The following is an 8,209-nucleotide window of genomic DNA, read 5'->3' as shown; positions in this document are numbered from 1 at the left end:
TTTCCGATCCTTGTATTTTCTTGGACTAGTTTTTTCAGAACTGTGATTCATGGATAAAAGGGGGAAATAAATCTTTATTTCTTCTTATTCATCGTGCCAATTAGTTCCCCTCAAAATTCTGCAAAATTTACTACCATAAGCTGTTTATAACATGCATTTGATCACTTGATAACTTGACATCGTGTTACTGATCTACTTACTCAAGCAGGCATCAGTAACACCTTCATACGTCCCTGTCATGTGCTAGTGTAGCCCAATGGCGTCTGCTCATTCTAGGAATATAAAGAGCCTTAAACCAATTGGTCAGGGTCTTGACAAAGAAGACTGACCCTGACCATCTCATAGGTGGGCAGCCATACGATCTTTTGAAGTCCTGTGGAATCCAGTCGGTAATGGCTCTAGTCCAGTGGTCATCTCCAAATCTCATTACATGTCCAGCCCATTTGATTTTTGACGCCTTGGCAAATGAGACAGTGTCCCTGATTCTTGAGCGTTGACGGAGATCGGAACTCTGGATTCTATCTCTCATTTGAGTGAAGTCTGATACTCCAAGCATAGCTCTTTTGGTTCCTCTTTGAGAGACCTGAATAGCGTTCTCATTCTGTTTTCGTAGGGCCCAGGTCTCTGAGGCATATGGTAATACAGGAAGAACAGTGGAATCAAAGAGATGTCCCTGGAGCTCGAGATTCTTTGTCTTCTTAGCTATTGATTCGATGCTCTAGAAGGTGTTCCAAGTGGCTCTCTTCCTCCGGCGCAAATCAGGTGCCAAGTCATTCGTCATGTTGACTTCTCAACCTAGGTACACATAACTGTTGCATTCGGAGATGGTCATTCCATTGAGAGCAAACAGAATGTCAGGAACGAAACCATTTCTCATAAACATTGTTTTTGTGATATTTAGCTATCGTCCAACCTTTCGACATTCACCCTCGAAGTTGTCCAGCATTTGTGCCTCTTGGCTGATGTTTGGTGTTATTAGAACAATGTCATCAGAGAAGTGGAGGTAGTGTAGTTGCCGACTGTCTATTTTCACTCTCATTCCAGTCGTCGCATGACGTTCTCGAGGGTGGCACTGAAGAGTTTCGGTGAAATGGTATCCTCCTGATGAACCCCTCTCTTGTCATGGATGATCACTTCCGTGTAGAATGGTGAGATCTTGGTAGTGAATCTGCAATACAGCAGGATTGCAGATTCACTACCAAGCTCACACAGGATCCTGATGTATTGAGTTAGAATGCCCTAGGGCTAGGGCTTCATTGACCGCTTCTGTCTCAACAGAATCAAAGGCCTTCTTTAAATCAATGAACATTAGACAGAGTGGCATCTTTAACTCCTGAGAAACCTCAATGAACTTTGTTATCGTGTGGCTATGGTCGATGGTGCTTGAATCCTTTGTGGAACCCGGCTTGCTCACACGGTTGTCCTTCATCTGGTGTTTTGCCAATTCTATTCAGGATGACTCAAATGAACATATTGTAGACGACAGACAAAAGGCAGATCAAGTGATAGTTGCCAATGTTGTGGATGTCTCCCTTCTTATACAGTAGTCAGTCCTGCTGGTTTTCATTGGGACGGAACCTTGCATTCACACTAGTAGCGTGTGAAAATGTATTGATGAGTACTGATGGCAGTTTCTTCAGATGTTTGGGTCTGACCTTGTCTGGGCCAGGTGGTTTTCACTTCTTTACCGATGAAATGGTGTGTTGGATTTCAGAAGGGAGAACGTTGGGAATGACATATCCATCCTGCAGGATTTGGTATGTGGGCAGGTGAACGTGGCTATCGAAGAGATACGAGTAGAAGTCATGGATAATCTTCTCCATTGCCCTTCTGGAAGATGTGATAGATCCATCAGGACGTGCATATAAACATAATTTATCTCTTTCTACAGTGGAATTTCAAAATATGTCATTTCTATAACTTTCATATTACTTCTTAAAAGTAAAGTTAGCAATTTTTTATATAAACCAGTTTTAAAATTAATTTTCATGCTTTATGAAATATTTGCTTAATTCCCTTATTGTGTATAGTAGAAATTTATCATTCTGGTTTTTGTTTTGATTTTTGGGGGGACTACACTTAGCAGTGCTCAAGATTTACTCCTGGCTCTGCACTCAGGGATCACTCCTAATGAAGCGTGAGGGACCACAGGGGGTCCCAAGGATCAAATTCAGATCAGCTGTATGAAAGACAAGTACCATGCCTGCTGTACTATCTCTTCACCCCAAGTTCTTATGGGAAAACTTTATTCATTAAACGTTTCATACCTTTATCATTAATAAGAGACACAAAATTTGCTCTTTGTGAGTCTGAGAGATATCTCAAAGGACAGGAGTGTTTGTTTTGCCTGCAGGAGGTCTGAATTCATTCTCTGGCAACTCATGGCCATCCTCTCTAGTAGTAACCCTCTACTCCCAGCTCAACTCCGCCAGTGCAGAGCAGGGAGTAACCTTGAACACTACCAGTTGTGGCTTCCTTAAAAAAAAAAAAAAAGCAAAAGCAAACAAAAGTTCTTGGTAAGGTTTTATTCATTTATTACTTCCTATTTCTCTTAATACTTTGTGTCCTTGCACTTTTCCCTTATCTTATTGGAATTGTTGAATATTTAGTAGGCTTTTGTTTAGGTTTTTTTAAAGATCATATCTGGCAGTGTCCAGGGACTACTCCTAGTTCTTGCACTCAGGAATTACATGTAGCAGGTTCAGGGAACCATACAGGATGCTGTTGATTAAAACCAAGTTGTTCCCATGCAAGGCAGTTACCGCTGTACTATAACTCTGAATCCTACCAAGCACCAAGCACTCTCCTCCCATTGTTCATTGTTTGCTCGAGCGGGCCCAGTAATGTCTCCATTGTGAGACTTGCTGTTACTGTGTTTGGCATATTGACTATGTCAATGGGAGCTTGCCAGGCTTTGCCATGCAGGCAAGATACTCTTGGTAACTTGCTGGGTTCTCTGAGAGTGGCGGAGGAATTGAACTCAGGTTGGCCACCACGTGCAAGGCAAATGCCCTACCGTTGTGCTATTGCTCCAGCCCTATAGAAAATTTTTTTAGCTGTTGGTTATATACTAAAGAAAAGCTATCTGAATTTTATTAAAATAAAAATATTCACTTTTTACATTAAAAAATATGAATGCTCATGTTTGGGAATTTTAGATAGGCTAGTATTTAAGATGTTAGATAGTTTAATATTTTGGTCTAGTAGTTTAGATATTCTGATATTTAAGATTTTTATGGAATAGAAATATTCCATACGTATATTAGTACGGAATTAATATATTCTGTACTAATATTGAAGATTTGTGTGACAATCTTACATTTTAAGATATTGTCTGCTACAACTTCTAAATTAGAATATGCTAACAGGTAAGCTTAGCAGATAATATCTTCTTTAATTGCATTTTTCTGACTTCCAATTTTAGTTTCTTTAATTATGAAACAGGAATGATGATAAAATGATTATCCTGTATACCACATACAGAGGTATATGTGAAAGTTAAATAATGCAGGAAGGCACGAGAGATGATTAAAAAGATCATGAAAATGCACAAAATAATTCTATGTTTTAAAGTTAATTTGGCGTGATTTTCTAATTTTCCATATTATAAATTTCTACAGATTTTAAAATAGACATTTCTAGTACAAGACTTCTACTCTGCATTGCCATTAAATATTTAAAAGCTTTTTGTCTTGTTTTGTTTTCATTCTATGGACATGATGCTTTCTCAATATGGTAACTGATTTTCTATCACATAAAACAACGGCTTTGTTTCTCTCTTACCTCTCAAATGAGTGTTTCTGGCGAAAAATAAGTTCATGCATGGTTATGTGTCATTGATAACTTCATGCAACATAAAGTTTTAAAAAATCACCTTACAACAAAAGACAAGCTGTTATATACCAGATGGAAACTGGATTTTAAATACAATTTTTTTTTGCTTTTTTTCTTATTTTCCTTGTAGCTGTATTTCATAAAATTTGTAGAAAATGTTTCGGTTATTTAAACTGAGAGAGGAAATTCATAAGGAGAACGAACTGACAACTCTTTGTCAAATTTCTTATTAAATGATTTAAATTGAACTTGAGTTTAGATAAAATAATTTTCTTCATCTTTTGCTTGTTATTTTATTTGCTGTGTTTTATACTATTTAATAGTATACTTGGTGCATTTTTAGATATTTGGGATAGAGTTTGGTGCCAAACCCAATAATGCTCAGAGTCTGCTCTCGGTTCACTACTTGAGAGTCAGTCTCAGTGCTCAGGGAAACACGTGGTGCCAAAGATCTATGATGCGTTGACCATGTCAAGGCAAATATCTAGCCTCTGTATTTTTCTCCTGTCCTAGTACTTTTAGTTACAAATTTTAAAATATCTATCTGCGGGGCTGGAGAGATAGCACAGCAGGTAGGGCATTTGCCTTGCACACGGCCGACCTGGGTTCGATTCCCAGCATCCTATATGGTTCCCTGAGCACAGGCAGGAATAAATCCAGAGCGCAGAGACAGGAGTAACCCCTGTGCATCACTCTGTGCATGACCCAAAAAGCAACGAAAAAAAAAATCTATCTGCCTTCTCCTTTCCAAGACTTAAAATGTGTCACGTCATGAAAATCTCTAACATCTCATAATTTCGTTAATTTTCGAAACAAGTATGTTCTTCAACTTTGACCTTTTTTAATATCATATGTTTGAATTACCCATGTTATCATACAAGCTCTTAGCAAAAATCCATTTGATTTGCATATTTTAAACCTTACACATATTTTATTTTGTTGTGGTATTTTTGTATTTTATCATTATATTTTAATAACTTATTAACATATCATGATTTACAGAGTTATTCATAATACATTTTTTTCAGGCAAACAATGTTCCGATACCAGTCCCACTATCAATGTATGCTTCCCACCCAACACCAGTGTTTCTTGGTCGCTTACAGCCCTCAGCTTGCCCCTATGGCAAACATATAACGATTAGTGCTTGCTCCAACAAAATTTAGGGAAATGACAAATGGAATTATCAGAAAATAAACCAACAAGTCATGTTACTGTGATTTTATTTTAACCTGTACAAGAGAAAAAATTAAAATCATTTAATGCAATGCTGTATACTGACTATTCTTATTTACATAACTAGTTTTCAACTCTAGCATCTAAAATGTTTCGTATTAAATTTTATTTTATACTTGGATCTTATTGCAGTAATCATCATATTTTTCTTGTCAATCAAAAAGATTTTATATTTTTGCCCCCTTGGCAGGCATATAACTAATTTATTTCATATTGCCTATTTTTATTAAAAAAAACTTAAAGCAATGGCAGCTAGAATTAACAGAAAATAAGTCACTTGAAGTCATTTTGTAATCATTAATTGTTATATGTTTTTAACCTTTCTTAATCTAGTAAAGACCAACCATTTACACTATTAGTGAGTGCCTTATTGAATGCGACTTGATGGGTGGTTTCCCATATTCTTTAAATAAACTTTAATGCTTCTTGCAAAATTGGTTTCAAAGTTGTGTGAATTTCTCAAACTGTTGTCTGTTCATGAAGCCCTGTATACGCCATTCAAATTTCAATGATAATCTGACTGGACAGAGTATTCTTGGTGAAATGTTCATTTCATTGAGGTTTTGTACTATATATTTCCATATTATTCTGGCTTGTAGAGTCTCATTTGATAGGTTTGCTGTACATTCTTTGATCTTTCCTTCCTTTATATGTAAATTCCTCTTTTTTTATCTTACTGCTTTCAATATTCTGTGTCTATCTTTAAATTTTGTCATTTTGAGTATACTGTGTCTTGGAGTTTTCCTAATTGTGCCTATATTCACTAACACTCTTCAGACCTCCTAAATGTCAGTACCTATAATTCTCAACTCTGGAAATTCTGGATTTTTTAAACTATTTTTTCCTCATCACTTTTTCCTTCCTGTTCTTCAGAGACTCTGATGATTCTTATATTGTTCCTCTTGAACTCAGTCCATAGTTCCCTGAGATGCTGCTCATTTCTTTTCAGGCTATTTTCCACCTTCTGCTATTTCCCAGTGGTTTCCTCATCTTGGAGCCCCTTGATCTTTTGCTTAGTTTCTGCTATCCTGCTGTTCAGAGCTTCTGTTTGCTTGTCCTTATTACCTATCATGTTCCTCATTTCTGTCATTTCTGATTGTAGTAATTTTTTCATTTTGAATCTCATTCTTTCTTGTGCTTTACTGACTACCTGTGCTATTGTTTCTTTGAACTCATTGACCATCCTCATTATAGTGTCACTAAAGATACTGTCTGATGATTTACTGGTCTTCAGTGATATTCTTTTGCTCATTGAACTTGGCTGGTTTCTACACATTTTCCTCATAGGTTATCCAGTATTCTTGCTGTGCTGAGAGTGAGTCTGCATTTAATTCTAGTGGAAACTGCTTTGGGATTAAGTTAGAGACTGCTCTCTATTATCTCCACACATCTTCATAGAATGACAGGAAGAATAAATTTGGGGCACAAATGATAGAAAAGTGGGTTGGGCATTTTCCCTGTATACAGCTGTCCTCGGTTTGATCCCTGGCATTCCCATATGGTTCCCTGAGTACCACCAGGAGTAATTTCTAAGTGCGGAGCAAGTAGTAAGCCCTGAGCAATGCTGGGTGTGATCCACAAATTCAATTAAAAAAAAGAATAACTGTGAGTAGTACTTAATTTGTTGAGTAGATTTGTTGAGTAGGCTGCAGACTTCACCAGTGTGGGCCCGTAATATGGCACAGGTTGTGTTTGGTGGTTGTTGAGACCCACCCAGGAGAGAGGGGCTCTATTTACCTCCTGTTCAAGCTCTGCCTCCCATTAAGAATAGGCCCAGTAATACAAGACAGAGGGAAGCCTGACCCGGGATGGTGGAGCAGCAAGCAGAAAGTCAGACTGGGTTTTCTTTCTGTTCTTTTTTTTCTAATTAATTTTTTTAAACACCCATCACTTCCCCAGTGTATATTTTCTACCACCAATGTCCCCCGTTTCCCTCTCGCCCCCACCAGACCTTGTGGCAACTATTTATCACTCTCTCCCCCCATTTATTCAAGGTTCTCTTGTTTCGTGGCATAAAGATTTTCAAAGTAATCTATGATGATCCTTTGAATTTCTGTGGTTTCTGTTGTGATGTCTCCTTTTTCATTTCTGATTTGGCTTATTAGGATGCTCTCTTTTTCTTTATGAGTCTTGCTAGTGGTTTATCAATCTTGTTTATTTTTCCAAAGAACCATCTCTTAGTTTCATTGATCATTTGGATTGTTTTGGGGAATTCCCGCTCATTAATTTCTGCTCTATATTTTATTATTTCCTTCTTCCTGCCTGGTTTGGGCTTCTTTTGTTGGTCATTTTCTAAGATCTTAAACTGTTTTTATATGTGGCCCTTTCTTCCTTCCTGATGTATGCTTGCAAAGCTATAAACTTTTCTCTTAGCATTGCTTTTGCTGTATCCCACCAGTTCTGGTAGCTGGTGTTCTTACTCTTAGTTGTTTTCCACAATCTATTGATTTCCTATTTGATTTCCTCTCTAACCCATTGGTTATTCAGTATCGAGCTCTTCAATTTCCAGGTGTTTGGAAATTTTATACCTTTTATGGAGATATATTTTGTGGCCTAGCATGTGGTCTATCTTGGAGAATGTCCCATGCACACTTGAGAGAAATATATATTCAGCTTTCTGAGGATCAAGTATCCTGTATATATCTACTAAGTGTCCCTTTTCTCCATGTCTTGTCTCAGATAAAGTACATCCTTGCTAAGCTTGAGTTTGGTTGATCTATTGAGGGGTGAAAAAGCAGTGTTTAAATATCCCACTAGTATTGTGTTGCTATCAATGTCTTTCTTCAAGTCTATGAGAAGTTGTTTTAAGTATTTTTCTGGTCCCTCCCATTAGGTGCATATACATTTAGGAGTGTAAGTTCTTCCTGCAGTGCACATCCCTTGATCAATAAGAAATGGCCTTCACTGTCTTTATAACCTTCTTCTGTTTGAAATCAATGTGGTCTGATACCAGAAGGGCAACCCCAGCTTTTTGAGGGGGGTTTGCCTCCTATAGAATTGTTTTTCAGCCTTTGACTTTGAACATATGTTTGCTCTCACTGTACAGATATGCTTCTTGCAGGAAGCAGAATATTGGATTCAATTTTTTTATTCATTCGAGAGGTAGTTGATTCTAATAAACTATCAGCATTCCCCCTCA

Source organism: Sorex fumeus, unplaced genomic scaffold (genome assembly GCF_029834395.1).
Source record: "Sorex fumeus unplaced genomic scaffold, SorFum_2.1 ptg000098l, whole genome shotgun sequence".
Lineage (NCBI taxonomy): Eukaryota > Metazoa > Chordata > Mammalia > Eulipotyphla > Soricidae > Sorex > Sorex fumeus.
Note: the sequence above shows the minus strand (reverse complement) of the source record.